This window comes from Sturnira hondurensis, unplaced genomic scaffold (assembly GCF_014824575.4).
Source record: "Sturnira hondurensis isolate 20B ecotype Veracruz unplaced genomic scaffold, ASM1482457v3 Scaffold0017436, whole genome shotgun sequence".
Lineage (NCBI taxonomy): Eukaryota > Metazoa > Chordata > Mammalia > Chiroptera > Phyllostomidae > Sturnira > Sturnira hondurensis.
This window is the reverse complement of record NW_028090067.1, coordinates 19,198,969-19,217,628: the sequence shown is the minus strand read 5'-3', so window position 1 is coordinate 19,217,628 and position 18,660 is coordinate 19,198,969. Positions and strand designations below refer to the sequence as shown.

Below are 18,660 nucleotides of genomic sequence, written 5' to 3'. Positions count from 1 at the left end.
TAAAAATATACTTATTTTTAGAGAGAGGGAGAAAAACATCAATGTGCGGATGCCTCTTGTGTGCCCCCAACAGGGACCTGGCCTGCAACCCAGGCATATGCTGTGACTGGGAACTGAACCCATGACCCCTTGGCTGGCAGGCCAGCACTCAATCCACAGAGCCACACCAGTCAGAGCTGTGTATTGCGTTTTTCACGCATAAAACTGGTAATAGCTTTGGAAGGGTGACATGAGACAGGCAGGGAGGGCCTGACCACTAGGCCCTCCCTGGGCAATAGGCAAGCAGCTCTTCTGCGCATGGGCAAGATAAGGGTCTCCTCAGGCCCCTCCCCAAACAGGCCAAAACTGATAGCCCACCCCCACCCCCTTGCAAGCATGTGACCTGGGCCTAGGACCTCAAGTCAAACAACCTCTGCTTAAGGGTCCTAGGAGTCCTGGTGTCATTCCCCTCCACTGGCCACTTCCTCCCACAGCATTTGGCCATTGTGTCCAGGCCCCAGGGCCCTTGCACTCATTCCTATTTATGTTAATATAAATAAAGTACCTAGTATCGGTGATTATCTGCCCTGGAAGCACAGGTGGAACAGCAGTTACAGGGCAGGTGTGCACAAGGCCCCCAGGGTCAGGAGGTGAAGAGGAAGAGTTAGCCAGAGAGGAGAAAAGCTTGGCCACAGCCCCTCCGCAGGGACCCTGTCAGGTGGACACCTGTCAGGGAAGATTCTGGACTCGCCCCCTTGTTTGGAAGACTCAGGTTCCAGCCCTACCTCTGCCACCTCCTTAGCTGGGTGGCCTCAAGCAAACCACCTCACCTGCACCTCATTTCTCTCACCTCTAAAATGTACCTACCTACTCGTGAAACTAAATAAAATAATGAGTGGGAAATGCCTAGCGCAGTGGCTGGCCCAGGGTGAATGATAAGTATCATTTTCACCATCAGGGCCATTATTGTCCATCCTCAAATGCCACGGGCCAGCCCAGTCCACAATGTGTCCTCAAATGGGCAGACAGGCTGAAACCCAGCTCTGTCAGCAGCAAGACCAGGAAAAGGAAACTCCACTCTCCGAGCCACTCTGCCCCGTGCCAAGGTGGGAGGCCGCCTGTACCCCAGGAGGACAGCTCCTGTAAAGTGTGCCGGTGGCCACGCCTCTTCTCCAGGACCCAGCCTTTGGCCTCAGAATGGGATGGACCCTCCACGTGTGTCCGGAAACCTCCTGGGAGTCTCTCCCAGGAGAGGCAGGTGGGCAGGTGGGAGTGAGTGGCGGGGGCAGGAGAACCTTGCTCTGTTCCTCACTGTCTGCCTGCACCAGTGACTGCCCTTAAGCCAAGTGGGTGCCACTGTACCCCCTACTCCCTCAGAATTCAGCGGGTAGAGAGGTACACTCTCACCCTCCCCACTCCTTTCCACGGGCAGGGCCAGTTGTGCCAAGTCCTGCCTGGGCAGGACGTAAGGACAGGCTGGGACCAGCCAGGAAGTCTCCAAGCCCCTGGGCAATAGGAACCCACTGAACTGCTGGTTTTTAATTTAGAGAATTTTACTGTCAGCAAAACAAGTGTGCTCTCAGTCCTCACAGCTGTGGACTCTGTGTAACCTCAAACATGTCTCTCACCTCTTAACATCTGTCCCATTTGTATGACGGAAAGTGGGGCTAGACCCCTGCCCAACTAGGCACCTGTCCAGCTAGGCCATCGGCCTGGTCCCCAGACCAGCACCTCTTCCTGCCCCACTGGCTCCCCAAATCTGGGGAGGACCCTGGGGGAGTCTGTGCCGTGCCACCTTCCCCAGGGAGGGGAGCCCTGAGCAGGGCTGCAGGGTACTGACAGAGACCTGCCTAGACACGAGGACCTGATCAGAACCCTGCTGAGCTGTGGCAGAGCTGGGTAAGGCCAGGCAGGAGAAGAGGCCTGGCCCAGCCACGGGACATCTGGGTCCTTCAGCTAGCTCTGTCCTGATTTACTATATTCCACATTCAACATGGAGCCTCCAAAAACACCGGACACTTCTAGACATGAGGACAATAGGGCAGACAGCAGGCAAAATCCCTGTCACCCTGAAGATGACCTTCTATCAATCACAGACAAGTGAGAAAATGTCAGACGGTAAGGATGTGCCGTTGAGACCATCACAACTGGTGATGGCAGTTAGAGACCAAGCAGTCCCTGTACACTGGGTGGTTGGGGGAAGTGGGGACCTTCTCAAGGATGCGGCTTTCAACCTGCAACCTGAATTAGAAGAGAATTGCAGAGACAGGAGCCAAGGGCTCAGCCCCTTCCACAGGCAGGCAAGGCAGGAACCAGCATGGTGCACTCAGGGAATGGAAAGGCCAGCAGGCGACGGGAGGCAAGTGGCCCAGAACAAGGTCCAGGAAGTCCTCAGGGCCATATCACAGGCCCCATAGCCCAGGGGGCTAGATAAAGTCCATTGGGACTTTATCTTAAATGTGAGAGTTAAGTTTCTCACGCCCAGGTTGCCTTATCTGTTGCCAGGGGCAGAGTGAGTGAGAGAGTGTTCTCTCCCACAGTCAATCCACAAACACTCCTGAGGCCCCTCCTGTGGCCCAAGGCCCTGAGCTGAGTCCTGGGCACGAGCCTGTTGGAGGAGTGGAGGTGTTTCTAGTGGCAGAGGACAGACCTGAGTCGTCGTGATCAGGTCCATGGCAGAAGCAAGCCCAGGGACGCGGACGTGACCAGAGGAGGCGCCTACCCATCCCAGGAAGGCTCCTCAGAGGGTTGATAGCAGTCCGAGTGCCAGGGGTTGTGGCCCAGCACACAGGCTGAGTTCTTCAAGGTGAGGCAGCGATATGAAACCCACACTCAGCATTGAGGGGCTCCAGCGGGGACGGGGCAGAGAAGCTGGACCCAGAGGAGTGAGGTGGGAAAGCCTTGGGCCCCCCAAGTGCACGTGACCCCTCCAAGGTAACCAGAAGTGTAAAAATAAACTATAAAACCTCTAAAAGAGGGGGTGGGGTCCAAAAAAACCATAAAACACCTCTAAAAGAAAAGAGGAAATCTTTGTGTTCTTGCATAAGGAAAAGATTTCTTAGCTATGACTCCAAAAGAATGTTCAAAAAGAAAAAAAATGATAAATTGGGATTTTATCAAAATAAAAAAACTTCCCTTGGACACTATTAAGAAGTGAAGACCAGCTCTGGCTGGTGTAGCTCAGTGGATTGAGCGCAGGCCTGTGACTCAGACGATCGCAGTTCGATTCTCAGTCAGCGCACATGCCTGGGTTGCAGGCCGGCTCCCTGCAGGCCAACTCCCAGCAGGGGATGCGCGAAAGGCAAACATACATTGATGTTTCTCTCCCTCTCTCCTTCCCTTCCCCTCTAAAGATAAATGAATAAAATCTTTTTAAAAAATTAAAAAAAAAGAAGTGAAGACCAAGATAGGGAGAAAACATGTGCGAACTATATATCTGATGGAAGGGCTTGTGTCTGGGATCTATAAAGAACTTCAAAATTCAATTATAAGAAATAAACCCAATACAAAAGTGAGAAAAGGACTTGAGTGGACACTTCACAGAGAATATATATGAATAGCAAACAAGCACACGAAAAGACGCTCAACATCATCAGTCATTAGAAAAATGCAAACTAAAGTCACAATGAGCGCACCTATAAAAAAGTTGAAATTAAGAAGAATTAAGAAGACTGACCATGCCATGTTAGTAAAAATGTAGAAGAATGAACTCTGGCTGGGCTGCTCGGTTGGAGTGTCGTCCCACACACCAAAAGGTCGTGGGTCCTATCTCCAGTCAGGGTACACACCTCCGCTGCAGGTTGGATCCCTGGTCAGGGTGCGTGCGGGAGGCAACCAGTGGGTGTTCCTCTCTCACACTGACGTTCCTCTGTCTCTCTCCCTCTCTCTCTCTCTCTCTCCCCTCACCCTCTACACTGTCTCTCTCTCCAAAAATCAATGAACATATCTCCAGGTGAGAACTTAAAACAACAAAAAACAAGATATAGAGGAATGAGTCACTTGCATGCACTGCTGATGGGAATGTAAATGATCCAACCACTTCGGAAAATAATTTGAAAGCTTTTTTAAAAGTTAGACATACAACTACAACGTCGTCCAGCCATTCTGTTCGTAAGAATTTCCTCATTGGGAACTATATGTCCATACAAAGACCTGCACACAAATGTTCACAGCTGCTTTATTTGTTAGCCCCAAACTGGAAACAAACCAAATGTCTTTCATGGCCTAAATGGTTGAACCAACTCCAATACAATCAGACTATGGAATATTACTCAGCCATAAAAAGAAATGAACAAGTGATACCTGCAACAACATGGAGGACTCTCAAAACAATAATGCTGAAGGCTGGACCGCCCCCCGAATAAAACCATACTGTTTGGATCCATTTATAGAAGATTATAGAAAATGCAGACTAACCAGGTAGCAACAGAAAGCAGTTTAGCAGTTAGTTGCCTGGGGACAGGAGAGGGAGAGAGGAAGGGACAGGAGGGAAGAATTAGGAAAGGGAACAAGGAAACTTTCCAGAGTGATAGATACATTCATCACCTTGACTGTGTTGTGATGGTCATGGGTATGTATACTAAAATATATCAGATTATAATCTTTAACTATGTGCAGTTTACTGTATGTCAATTATTCCTCAATAAAGCTATTTCAAAAAAAAAAAAAAAGCAGCAGCCCTGGCCAGTGTGGTTCAGTGGATTGAACGCTGGCTTGTGAATCAAAGGGTCACTGGTTTGATTCCCAGTTGGGGCACGTGCCTGGGTTGCCAGCCAGGTCCTCAGTACGGGGCATGTGAGAGACAACCACACACTGGTGTTTCTCTCCCTCTCTTTTGAAAAAGAAAAAAGAAAAGAAGAAGAAACAAGAAGGCGAGATGTGTCCAAAATACTGAAAGGCACAACCAAAATTCAATTGTTTATTTGATAAATACATATTGACCTCCTATTCTGTGCGAGACCCTGTTTTTGGTGCGGGAAATAAAGCAGGGACAAAATGAAGTCCTGTCCTCACCGGGCTCGTGCTCTAGAAGCAGGCTAAACAAGAAATCTAAAAAACAAGAAAAGCTGTGCAGAGAAATACCCTCCGGGAAACGAAATATGAGTGCCAGAGCCCTCCCCTACCTGAGGGGGAAAGGTGGGGTGGGACGGAAGGAAGGTGTCTCCGGGCAGGAGGCAGTTAGACCAGCAGGGTCTCCTGTACCCCTGCCACTCTGAGACTGCCCCCTCCCCACTGTCACTGTCCCTTAGCCCCATGCTTTGTGGCTTTGCACAAAGGCTGGCCTCAGCTTTCTTCAGCAGAAACGAGGCTGTGCCCCGCTCATGGGGGCGCACACGGCTGGCTCTCTGCCGCAGCGGGCCTCTCACCTGGGCTCAGCAGGGTTCAGAGACAGGCAGAGCAACACTACGGAGGGCAGGCGAACAGGCATCTCAGGAGCCCGGCTGCCTTCTCCCGAGAGGCACCCTGGGGAGCCAGTCTCTCAGGATTGGGTTGTCTTGTGGGGACAGGCATAGGCTGGAGCACGGGGTGCTGTCCTGGCCTCTTGGGAAGACAGCTCTGGTGTTCTGTTCATGCCAGGCCCAGGGCCAAGCCAGGTTGGCCTGACGCCCGAAGGGGTGGGGAGGGAGGTCAGGGGCTGGCCATGGTGGTGGGGCCACTTGGCCCTCTCTCTGGACACAATGTCCTGGACTGCTCCACGACTTGGCTGGCTGACAGGGAACAGTGGCTGGCAGAGGGTATGGGCAGCCAGCCGAGTAGGGGGGAGAGCAGCCTGGTCCCAGCAAAGGCCTTTTTCCTGTACCATGTCCTGCCCCACCTTGAGCAAGGAGGGGACCAGCTTGTCTGGGAGGCAGACAGAGGGCCTGGCACCACCCTGTGGGCATCTCGACAATATCTCCCTTCCCTGTGCCTTAGTTTCCCCATACCTCCACCAACTGCCATCAATTGAGGTAAGTTCTGCAAGAACATAGAACCCTGCCAATGCTGGCCCTGGCCCTGACTGCTGTGACCTTGGGCAAGTCATCACCTCTCTGAAACTCAGATCTTCACCTGAAAAATGTCATCTGCTTCTTTAGCCGTGAATGTGTGGGAAACATTTATTGAATGGTACAGTTACCTCCACGGAGGAAGCCTTAATGGAGTAGTTTGCTATACTTACCACATTAATAAACAACAATAACAATGATTATGTATGGAGAGCAGGTTTTACCTACATTGTTTTATAAGTGAGGAAAACTGGGCTCTAAGAAGCAAAGTGACACAGCTGATATTAGGAGACAAGTGGCTCCCCTGGTGGGAGTCCAGCCTCCCCTGTGGGCAGAAGGATATGGGGCTGACGCGTGAACCCTAGGGTTTCCCTCAGGCTGACCTGAATCAGGAGGGGCCCTGCGGTGGGGGGTCTTAGGAACTCAGTAGCCAAACCCAGAGACCTCTCTTGCTTCCCACTGGACACTCCTGGCAGAGTCCAAACTAGATTCAGACACATGAGCTGGGGCGGCCAGCAAGCTCTGGAGGCAAGTGGGAGAGGGATGCACTCAGTCACTCGGAAAATACTGATTGAGGGCAATACAGTTCGGTGCTGCTGAGTATGGTGTCTGGGCCCGAATGCCAGACTTTGGACTTGGACACTGTCACTTATAAGATGTGTGGCCTAGAGGTAGAACGACTCTCAGTTTTTCCACTGAAGGTACTGCCTTGCAAGAAACCCCTCAGCCCCAGGGAACCAAGGAAGCTGGTCACCCTACTTGTTGGAGTCACTCAGTCTCTGGTTTCCCCAACTGTAAAAGGACACCTATCACCTCGGATTGATGCGTGAAGGTAAACTCAGCATAAAGCCAGCAGGGGCTCCCAGTTCAGGCTCCATCAGTGGGATAAGTGGGGGCAGGGATAGAAGCACTGACTTCCTCCTGGCAGAGGGGAGGGAGAGAGGTGGGATTATCCCCGCTTTGCAGATGCAGAGACTGGGACTCCCTTGGTTTTTCAGCAGAGCAGAGAAGGCCTGGGCAGGTGCTTCCCTCTCTCTGAATCTGCTCCTAGGAGCTGCTCAAAACTGGTGTTGGGTGGGCTACCTCAGGGAGTGAGACCATGTATGGGTGGTACGGCAGGGGACCCCCTAGGTGCTCCTAGGGACCTTGTGCAGAGGGCAGCTGGGCAGGTCCCCCTGTGCTACATAGACCTGCAAGACCAGCTGCACCCACCACAGGGCCACAGGGCAGGATGGCACCATGTGCTTCCTGGGCAAAGGCCAAGGCCCACAGGGAGCTGACTGGCCTGAAGGGGCACCACCTACCAGTGAGCCAGGCCCAGGTCCTGCAGTTCCAGGTCCTGGGACGGTAAACGGAGGGTTAGGACACTTCAACTTCTTTGCTAAGTACTCAGCAAGTGCTGACACACCTGGTTCTTCCCTACACTAAAAAGAGTACCCATCTTAGCCCCATTTAATAGGTGGAGACTGTGAAGCTAAGAGAGGCCAAGTTTGCCCTGGCTGGTGTAGCTCAGTGGATTGAGCTCGGGCCTGTGAACCACACGATCGCGGTTCGATTCCCAGTCAGGGCACATACCTGAGTTGCAGGCCAGTTCCCAGTAGGGGACTCACGAGAGGCAACCATGCATTGATATTTCTCTCCTTCTCTCCTTCCCTTCCCCTCTAAAGATAAATAAATAAAATCTTTAAAAAAAAGAGGCCAAGTTTACCCAAGGTCACCCAGAGAGTACCTGAAGGAAATCAGTCACCACTGAGCTTCAATGCTTGACTTTAGAATTCAAGAAACTTAATGGCCCTGCACAATGGGGAGGGAGGAGCAACAATGGGGAGGGAGGAGCAGCTGTGTAGGCTTTCCCAAAAGGGCACCTCCAGAGCCCCCAAGTGGGAGCCAGGGAAGGAACCTTAGTTCTGAAAAGGAAGCCACGGCCTCAGGCAGAGCTGGGGCTCCTACCGCAGTCTGGATTACCCCATAGACCCAAGGATCCAATCCAGGGATGTAACCCCCATTCCCGCAGCAGCCGCCCCCTCGCTGGAGAGAGGCCTGTTTTCCCTCCGGCGTTAAGCAGATTTTGGGTGCCAGGCCTGGGAACATTGCACCAAGGGAGGGGCCGGCCTCTCCTTTCCCCAACCCCCTCAGCAGCTGGGGCGCGAGAGGGCGGAGGAAGAGTTACGTAAGGGCCGGCTGGGGGCGGGGCTTTAGCGCTGGAGGCCGAGGGAGCCAATGGGGTCGCTTCCTAGGTCGAGCCGGCTGTTCTCCTGCGGGGACTCAGAACTGTCCCCTTCGCGCGGGCGGAGTCGGAGGGAACTGGAGGGGCTGGCGGACTCGCGGGAAGGGTGGGACTCGGGGGGCGCGGTCATCAACGGGCGGGTGGCCTCACAGTTCTCAGCGCCTCTCCGACTCCCACGCCGGCGCTCCTAAGTCGCTTTGCCCGGCGTTGTCACATTCCCGCTTGGGTTCTCCAGGTGGAAGCAGCTCAGCCTGCTGCCTGACCCCTAGGCCCGGAGGCCCCGACTCCTCATTGAAGGTCACTGGGAACCCGAGGGAGCTCCGGGCCCGGGCTCCCTTCCCACCGAAGCGCCTTTGCAGATCCTGCTCCCCAGCGGCGGTTCCTGCCTCTCAGCTGGCACTTACTTCCTGCGGCCTGGCTTCGTGGTTATTTATATCCAGGTCTGCCTCCCAGCAGACAGCCCTGAGGCCTGCTCGCGCACCTTGTGCAGCAGATGCTGGGGCTGTGGGGCCTGCCTTTGGCCCGTGGACCGAGGCCAAGGAACCTCTTACATAGGCCTGGCTAACCTTAGTGTTGGGAAATTAAGGAAGGATGCAGACAATTACCGATTGAGGTCATGCCCAGCCCCCAGTCCCACTGTGACTGCACCGGCTCTCCTTCCCTACCCCTTCCTGGTCTGGGCATTATTTGGGGCTTGTATGTTGTCCCCGCTCCAGGAGGTACCCAAAGCAGAATTGTGGTCACCGGGAGGCTGCTTAATAATGCTGATTCTAGGGTCCCACACCAGGCTACCTCTACGTGGGTCTCCTAAGGATGAGGCCTGGACTCCTCACTTGAAATACGCTCCCTAAACTGGGCTTTTTAAGGTTTGGGAGCTTGTGGCTGCTTTTGGGGGAGGGAGCAAGCAAACACCAAGAGGGAGGCAGGTTAGGACTGCTGCTTCTTTGATTTGATGGGGTGGGATGGAAACACGGCAGAGGGGCTCAGAGGTTTGGGCTGAGCAAGTGAGGGTTTGAAAGGAGGGTTGACAAGGGACTTGGCCAGAGCAACACTCCTGCAGCAAAGCTGGTTCATGCCTACTCAGGGATATGGTAGATCCCCCCAGTCAGTAGCAACCCTGCACAGTGGGCCTTGTCCCCACCTCACAAGGCTCACGGAGGGTATGTGATTGGACAAAATCCCTGGTGAGTAAGGAGCAAGATTAGGCCCAATTTTACTCCTTCATCCATTAGCTAGACACTGGGCATGGAGAGAGGTGTACAATATGGTTCTTGCCGCCCCCGCAAAGACTTGGATCCAGGAAGAGAGCTGGGCAGCAGACAGCTGCTGCATTCAGGAGCGTGATGGTGGTCTGAGTAGCCACAATGGCTCCTAGCTGGATTATGAGGATGATTAGGGGTTCCCCAGGAGGATACAGGAGGGGCATTCCAGCCAGCGGAACAGCTTGTTCAACTACTCAGAGGCCTGAAATAGCAGTTGCTGCAGGGATCTGTGAGCAGTTTGGTGAGGCTGAGGCTTAGAGTGTGGCACATATGAGATGAGAGATGAGGCTGGATGTACAGGGAAAGCCTCTGCCAGGACAGGGGGCTGGACTTTGTCCTGAGTGCAGCGGGGCACCTAGCCCTTGGAGGAGGAGGAGAGATGGCAGGGAGGCCAGAGCCCAGAGCCTAGTGGAGGAGAGGTGAGAAAGAGGAGGGATGGGAGGGAGGTCTAATGAACAGGGGCACCCCAACAGCAGAGGCAGCAGGGACTCCTTTCCTCTTTCCCCACCTGCCTACACCCACCTTGACTCCACCTTAGGTCTCTATCAGCAGCGCACATTGGAGTCTGCCAGCGGGGACTGGACCCCATCCCAGCTGGGCATGATGTGCTGGCTGTGTGGCCCAGAGTAGGTGATTTTGTCTTCCTAGGTCTCAGTTTCCTTATCTATAAAATGGGGACAGCATTAACTCCTGCCAGTCCCTCCTTGGTTGGGGACAGAGTGAGGAGCAGAAGTGATGGATGGGCAGGAGGAGCTTGTTTGCCGTGACCAGTGTTGAGGACAGTGCTAGCCATGGCTCATTTGATGCCTCCCCCAGCCCCATCCTCTGTCCCGATGAGCCTTCTCCCCAAATGGTTCCCACCCCATGCTCACCAAGCTTCAAGGATCAATACCCGAGTCTTACAGCAAGTTTCCACAGTCTACCTTAAAAAAGTACTGATGCTTTTTGCTTAACCTATCTTTTTCTTGCCATCAGGGGCAGGACCAAAATTCAGAATTAAAGTCCAACACCCACTTGCTTATTCTCAGGTCCAGTTCTGCAAATTCAGGCTGGAAATTAATATGTAAGGAAGGGACTTCATGTGACAGCTTTGGTTCTCTCATGGCCAAAATGTAATCATTCATGCCAATTAGCAACTGGTAGTACTTTTCTTTCACTCAATTCTTGGAAAATAAAGTTTTATGATGCACTTGGGGTTCTCCAAGGTCATTATCAGCTGAGTAAACAATATTGTCTTCCTTCATTTCAGTTGTTTGGTCAAGCCACTAAGGAACATTTGAAATAGTTTTCATAAAACAGTTGTTTCCTTATGTCACCCACAGCCTATGCTGGCATTGTAACACCGATGGAAGAAATTTATACTCTCCTTGAAAGCTTTATCTAGAAGGGTGTTCAACCTTTTGGTGTCTCTGGGCCACACTGGAAGAAAAAGAGTTGTCTCGGACTACACATTAAACATACATACACTAATGAAAACTGATGAGCAGCCCTGGCTGGTGTAGCTCAGTGGATAGAGCACAGGCTGTAAACCAAAGGGTCGCAGGTTCGATTCCCAGTCATGGCACAAGCCTGGGTTGTGGGTCAGGTCCCCAGTGGTGGCCACATGAGAGGCAACCACACATTGATGTTTCTCTCTCTTTCTCCCTCCCCTCTCTAAAAATAAACAAATGAAAATCTTTTTAAAAAACTGATGAGCAAGCCCTGAATGGTGTAGTTCAGTGGACTGAGCGCGGGCCTGCAAACCACACGGCTGTAGTTCAATTCCCAGTCAGGGCACATGCCTGGGTTGTGGGCCAGTTCCCAGCAGGGGACTCACGAGAGGCAACCATGCATTGATAGTTCTCTCCTTCTCTCCTTCCCTTCCCCTCTAAAATAAAGAAATAAATTTTTTTAAAAAACTGATGAGCAAAAAGAAAGATTTTAAGTAAATTTACAATTTTGTGTTAGGCCACATTCACAGCCATCCTGGGCCACATGTGGCCTGTGAAACGTGGGTTGGACACCCCTGCAAAGACGATGAATATCTGAATTTCTGAGGTCTGCTTGGCAGAGTAATTTGACCCACCCCCATTCTCCAAAATAAATAACAATTGCTAACAGACTGCTACTAACAGTTCATACACAGAGTTATGGTATGAGCTAGAAAATGGTCAACAAGCTATCCAAATACAATAAAAAAAGAGTCAACGCGTGAGAGGCACAGATGGCTTTGAGTCAGGGAGCTGCCACGTCTCTCAGAGCAAGTGGCCTCGAGCGACCCCCAACCTCCCTGGCCTCAGTTTTCTCAGATGTGAAATGGAATATGTTGGGGAAGGAGGGGACTGGGCAGCCCCTCTGACCCAGGACAACCCAGGCTGGCTGTCCCCAAACACAAATAGCTCCCAGGTGCAGAAAGAGCAGATGGGACCCCTCCACCCTCCCCCTTGCCATGTCCCCTCTGCCACCCCCAGCACCTGCCAGGGACATCCTGTGCTCTGATGTCACCAGGCCCTGGGAGCTGTGGCTGGCTGTGGCTGACAGCCCTGAGGCTGGATTTATTTTTAAACTCTCAGGGCACGGCCAGCCCCCTGCTCCCCCTCACCCCCACCTCATTCTGTTTACCCTGTTTCCCACACCTCAGCTGAGCCCCCAGAGAAGGTTCTCTCCATACATCCCTGTTGCCTAACTCACGACAACCAGGCTTCGGAGGGGCCGCGAGGAGCCAGGCCGTTGGCCAAGCATCTCCCACCCAGACCTGCTGAGGTAAACAGATGGGCCCCTGGAGGGGGACTCCAGCCTCCTGTGCCTCCTGAAGCCCAAAGGGTAACAGACTTGCCCAAGGCCCCAGAGCCAGGGCTCGGGTCATCAGATGGGCTCTGCGGGCACCTAGAATGCCTGGCTGAGCTGTCACCAGAGCTTGATTTGAATTCATTTTTAAAAAACAGCTTTTTGCCTGTGAGCCTGAAGATTTTTTGATACCATCCAACTCAGGTAATCTGCAGAAAAGACTGGGTGCTGGGGTAGCTTCCAGCGGCACCTGGCCCTCACCCACACCCTGGGCAGGGCATGTTCCATCACAGTTGTCATACACCCTCTCAAGTGACTTTAGGCTAAGGACCTGTCAGCACCCTGAGCTTGGGAATTTATGCTGATGAAACATGTCTTTTATCAGTTTCCTATGTTGGCCCTCTAGGCTGAAAATAAGATTCTTCTGGAAAAATCCACTTGAAAATGGCAGCCTTGACTTCTCCGTCCTCGCAACTGCCCCGTGAGGCTAGGCTAGGGCCAGAACCCTCTCTCAGCAAATGGAGAAATGAAGGCTTGAAGAGGAAGCATGACTTGTGCGGTGGCTGGAATCCAGGGTGCTCCGGCCTCCAGCCCTGTGAGAGGTGAGATGGACCTGCCGTGCCCGGCCCAGCCTAGAACTGCTGGTCCAAGACACCCCATAGGCTACAGCACTCAGTGAGGACACCCCCTTAGAATCTCCATTTCTTTCTTTATTTTTAGAGGGGGGAAGGGAGAAGAGACAAGGAGAGAAACATCAATGTACGGTTGCCTCTTGAGTGCCCCCTACTGGGGACCTGGGCTGCAACCTAGTGAGTAGATGCCTTGACTGGGAATCAAACCTGTGACTATTTGGTTCAAAGGCTGGCACTCAGTCCACTGAGCCACACCAGCCAGGGCAGAATCTCCATTTCTTGACAGTTCACTTCAGTGCAATACAGACTCTGGACCCAGATAAACTCAGTTTGAAACCTTTTGTGGCATCTCTTGGCTGTGTGATCTTAGGTAAATCACTTCACCTCACTATGCCTCCGTTTCCTTGCCTGTAAAAGGAGGATAATAACAGGAAGCCTTTCACATGCAGGGCTGTGGGAAAGACTGCTTGAAAAGCTGCCTGCCGAGCACTCAATGGCTGGACACAGCGCTCAGCTGAGACTACATTTTATCACCACTAGTATTATCCCTGAACCAGCAGTCGTTGGATCTTTACCCTGGTAACTCTGCCCTGGGCCCTGGGAGGTAGACATGGCCTCTTCCCCCAGGTGGCTTAGAAGTCCAGAGAGACAAGGGGCAATGCTGAGGGAGAGGCCACATCTGATGAGGCATCCGGGAAAACCTTTGGGAAGAAGTGGCCTTGAAGCTGGGCCTGGAAGGATGGCCACTTTGGGCAGTGTCTGGGCAGGGCCACTGCGGGTTGGAGGGGTAGCTGGCTCAGTTGTTCCGGGAGGAAGAGCTGTAGGGAGAACGTCCCGGCTGGCCTGGGGTGGTTGTGGGCAGAGGATGAATTGGCTCCGGAACCCCCACACTTCAGCAGAACCCTGCTTTTGCCACCTCTACTACCCTCATCTCCCCAGGGGGTCACTTGAGCCAAAAGAGCGGGCACCAGGTGGCTGGACAGATGGCGAGTTACCAGGAGGGTAGGAGTCAGGAAAGAGGGAGCCTGGGCCCCTCACCAGAGCAGGCTCCAACCCCACTTCCTGTGCGGTCTCTGCACTCCATCTCTCTGAACCTGTTTTCTCCTCTGCAAAATGAGTGTAAAGATGCCTTAAAGGGCTGTTGTGAAGACATAATGAACAGGCGTGTAAAACTTTTGGCACACAGTGAGTGTTGACTAGTTATATCTCTCGAGAAGGGTTAGAGCCAGGCTGACTCTCCATGGGCAGAAGAGAGGATGCTGGAGACTGGACCCTTCAAGTTAGTCCCTGGCCCCCTGACCCTTGGGAAGTCCACAGCCTCCAAGACTGGGCTGGCAGGAGTGAGACGGAGGGAGCGCCCAGGGGGCCTGAGAGCAAATGGATGCAAATCAGGAAGCACAGGGTGGTGTGGAGGGGGCGGTGCAGGGGGAGGGAGATGAAGAGAGACATCCAGACCCAGCTACCAGGTGCTGGGCAGCCAAAACAAGCCAATGCCCCTCTGTCCTGGAATCCCCGGTCCCCCGCTGCAGCTTGTCCTCACCCATAGACACCCAGGTGTGGACAGACAGACACATGTGCACAGACACACTCTTATTCAAACACACACACACACACACACACACACCCAGGGAGACGCAGACATTCACCTCAGGTCACAGGCCTCAGGACAGGGGAGGCCTAGGGAAGCCAGTTTGATGGAGCAGGAGGCTGAGGCCCTGGGGACTGCTGATTTCTTGCCCATTTGCCTCTTCCCCAAACGCACCCACTGCATACACCACTCACACCACTGGGGAGCCCCCCTCCAAGGCCCCTCATTCTCATTCCAACAGAGCAGTCACACAGGGTTTCAGTTCTTGTCCACATTTTTGTCCCTTTGTGGATAGATGAGGAAATGGAGGCTCAAAGCCAGGACCAGGTTTGTCAAAGGCATGAGGAGGACATGAGGGGGTGGGAGGCCAACCCAGGCTCAGTGCACAGACTCCTAAGTCCGAAGCCTCCCCAGAGCTCCTGATCCCAGTTCCCCCTACAGTACCTCCTCAGGCCCACGCACCCACTTCCTCCCCAGAAAGAGCCTAGAAGTACAGGCCATGTGAGGCAGCCAGCCTTTCCTTCCTGCCAGGCCTCTGTGGATACCCCGGACCCACGTGTTCCCATAGCCAACGGGGAACAGGCAGAGTGGGGCTGAATCAGCTGGTGCCCCACAGCATGGCCTGGAACAGCCCTGGGAGGCTTTGCTGAAAGGGCAAATCTGAAGGCTGGATCCTAAGTCACCTCTCAGGAAGGTGTCTGCAGCACCACCTGGTGGTGATGTTGTACTGCTGCCACAAACGGCCTGATGCTGTGAGTTCTCTAGGTGTTTAGTGGACAGTTACCATGTGCCAACCACTGGGCTGGCTGGTCACTGAGAGGACTAGGCTGAGAAGATCTGGGGGCATCAGCCTAGGCAGACGGAACAGCAAGTGCGGCAGCTCAGAGACAGGAAGGAATGGGGCATGACACAAGTGGTCACCGAGGCCAGACCTGGGTGCCGGGGTGGAGAGGGAGGGGAAGAGAACCAGTCAGTGGCCCGGTCTCACAGGGCCTTTTAGGCTACAGTGAAGAGTTTGGGTTTTTTTCCAAGTGTGAGGGGAGCCACAGGACATGATGGATGGTTTAAAGGCTGCTGTGAGGAGGACAGACGGGGAACTGATGCTGGAGCAAGGAACCTCTCAGCGAGTCCTTGGTGGGCTGGGCGTGGGCTCCTGGCTCAGGACTCCCCAGCTTTGGGCACCTCCCCTTGCTTGGGTCACATCCCTGAGGCTCACACTAGGGGCCTCAGTGAGGCGTTGGAATTAGATTTCAGGGTGATTTGAGCAAAGTCCAGCAGCTTCTCAGATGGAGTTCTGAGGTCAGGGGCATGGCCCAGCCCTGCCACGGACAGGGGTCAAAGCGGTCCTGGACTCAGACCCAGGAAAACAGTCATGATCTTCAGCCCTGAGTGGCCGCTCCTGCTGACTTCTGGCACCATCTCCTGCCTGGACTTCCCTCACTTTAGCCTCCAGCCAGCTTTTCTGATAAAGTCGCAGGCACTGGCAAGTCTGTGGGGAAGGTGCGGCGAGGCGCCTTTCATCGCCTTTTGGATCCCAGATGTGCTGGGCTGGGACATTGTCCCATGTCTCATCCCTTGCAGTTTACATGGGGCTTCTATTCAGCATCTCCTTTAAACTTCGCAGCAACCCGGATGCTTGGGCAGGACAGGGATCCTGATCTCCATGGCACTGATGAAGAATAAGGGCTCCGACAGGAATGTGGCTTGCAGAAAGTCACACAGCAAGTTGGAAATGAGGCCTGATTTCTGCTTCCACGTGAGCCCAGGTTTCCGTGAACCACTCATGGTCCAGGAGGCCTAGGAGCCACCGGTACTGTCCCTGAGTGAAGGGTCAGCCAATTTCAGTGTGATTCCAGGGAGACGGGAAGTGTGGAGGTGCAGGCTCCTTTAGCCCAAGTCTTCCTTTGCTGTGTGAGCTTGGGTAGCTCCTTTTCCTCTCTGGGTCTCTTTCCCATCCATTCAGGGAAGACATGGATGTGATAATTCTAGTGTCCTTGTTGTCCAAAGCCTCTGACCCTGGCACCCAAGAAGAGAGGATATGACATGAGGGAGGGAGAGAGAGAGATGGGTCCATGGGTGGGTGGAGGGTCCTTGGAAGTAGGGTGGAGTGGAGAAGCAGTGTGACCTTGGGGAAGATACTTCCCTTCTGAACCTTTGTTTCCACACTTGTCAACTGCAGTTACTGCAGAGGTCCTAGCCCAGCATGTGGGACAAATGTCAGTCTTTTTTTTTTTAATTTTTAAAATATTTTAATTTTTTTTCTTTAGAGGGAAAGGGAAGGAGAGAGGGAGAGAAATATCAGTGTATGGTTGCCTCTCATACATCCCTTGCTGGGAACTGGCCTGCAACCCAGGCATGTGCCCTGACTGGGAATCGAACCTAGATCTTTTTGTTCGCAGGCCCGCGCTCAATTCACTGAGCTACACCAGTCAGGGCAAATGTCAGTCTTTTTTTTTCCACCAGTTGCTGGGCCTGGGTCTTGTTGCTGCTGGCCGTACTCGGTTGGGGAGCCAAGGAAAATGTCAGGCCAGTCTGTGGTCTGGCTGCTAGGCTGGCTGACCTCTGCTGGCCCAAGGAAAGTGGAGGGTGGGGTGTCCTTCCAGCAGGACAGGCCTAGGCAGCACCAGCACCTTGGTCAGGCAATCACTGAGATGGCAGAAGGGGCTGGGGCTTAGGGGCCACCAGGGCTGGGTTTGAGTATCAGCTCTGACACTTAGCAGCTGTGAGACCTTGGGCAAGTCACCTAAGACCTTACTGAGCCATAATTTCCTCTGTAAAATGGGAGTGCCTATCCTCAGGTGCTGTGGGGCTGGACAGCAGAGGAGCAGTGGGGAGCAGTGCACCCAGCCCAGGCTGAGAGGACCAGCTGACGTCCATTCTCCTTCTGCTTTTCCTGCAGCCCTAGTCTGGACTAGGAATCAGCCTGGAACCCAGGCGCCAGAGGATGCCTCACCTAGCTTGGAGACACAGGCAGCCTCAGAGTGGGTGGAGACTGAGCATGGTACCCTGTGCAGCCCAGCTCCTCCCGCCAGAGACACAGCTCCCAATAATCCACTCCACGTTTCCAGGTATCAGTCTGCACGGGTTCGCTGGTGAGAAGCAGATGAGAGCGCAGGAGGGGTTGCCTGAGGGTAACCACCCCAAAACCTGATTTCCTTTGCTGCTCACCCCTCTCTGGCTGGCAGCCTTCCTAGATTAGCTGCTGACGTCAGGAGCTGCCAGCTGGGCGGCCTGGCACAGCCACAGGAGGTGGCTGAGAGCTGTCTGGTTGATGGGAACACTCAAGGAAGGGGGCCTGTGTCGAGCTTTGGAAAATGTGTCCTTCAGGGAGCTGGGAGGTGGGGTAGAGAGCTGAATTATTTCAGGCACTCACCTATCCTCTGAGTAGCACATTCACATTGCAGAGAGAAAGAGCTCAGGGCGAGGGAGTAACTTGCCCAAGGCCGCACGTCTAGTCTGACCCTGGCTGCATCCCATGCCATCCAGTGGACCCACGGCTGCTAGGCCAGGGGTCTCCTCGCCATGTAGGTCAGTACCCCTACATCAGCGCCACAGCAGCAGCTGCCATGTGCTAAGAACTGTGAGGCTGCTGTCCCATTGTGTACACAGGGATGTGGTAGGTGCTCAAGGCACCAGGGCTAACAGGAGGGGAGGCTGAGCTGGAGGCTCTGAAGCTTCAAGGAGGTAGAACAGGAGACACTGCCCAGCTCCCAGTCCACGAACAGTCTGTCTGCCGTTACTGTTCTGGGAATTTCTATTTGAAAATGTGAAACCCACTCTGGGTGTGCATTTTGGCCCTGCTATGACTGGGGGCATATCACTTTGCTTTTCTGAGCCTCAATGTTTATTTGTAAAATGGTCATTTTAAAAAGTCCACCTTGCCAGCTGGTCTCCAAACTCCAAATGTATGTTTTTCTCCTTAGAAACAAATGGTTCCTGCCCCTCAAGCAACAGGGAGCCTGAGTGCTAACACCACGCAGCGTCGGGGGCAGGACACAGCAATCTTGGTCGTGGGAAGGCGGCCCTTCCAGGCCTCGCTGAAGAAGCAGGCACCTCGGCTCCACTGAGGCAGCAGAGCAAGAGGGATGAACAGAGGGGGCAGGGAGAGGCGGACTTACAGGGGCACTGCCAAGGGTGATGCACCCTGTCCCGCTCCGCCCCACCCCACCCCGGGCTGAAAGCCAGTGGGGGGCCGGGGCCAGCCCCCCGAGGATGCCGATGC

The 18,660-nt window shown here is 53.7% G+C and overlaps 1 long non-coding RNA gene across 1 annotated transcript; it reads left to right on the top strand.

Annotated features, from left to right (window-relative positions):
• The first annotated feature begins 13,976 nt into the window (after nt 1–13,976).
• On the top strand, nt 13,977–18,535 carry LOC119002551 (uncharacterized). Its single transcript, XR_005069761.1, has 3 exons — nt 13,977–14,035; nt 17,338–17,506; nt 18,362–18,535. It is a non-coding gene; the product is annotated as an uncharacterized LOC119002551 (long non-coding RNA).
• Nucleotides 18,536–18,660: the final 125 nt, after the last annotated feature.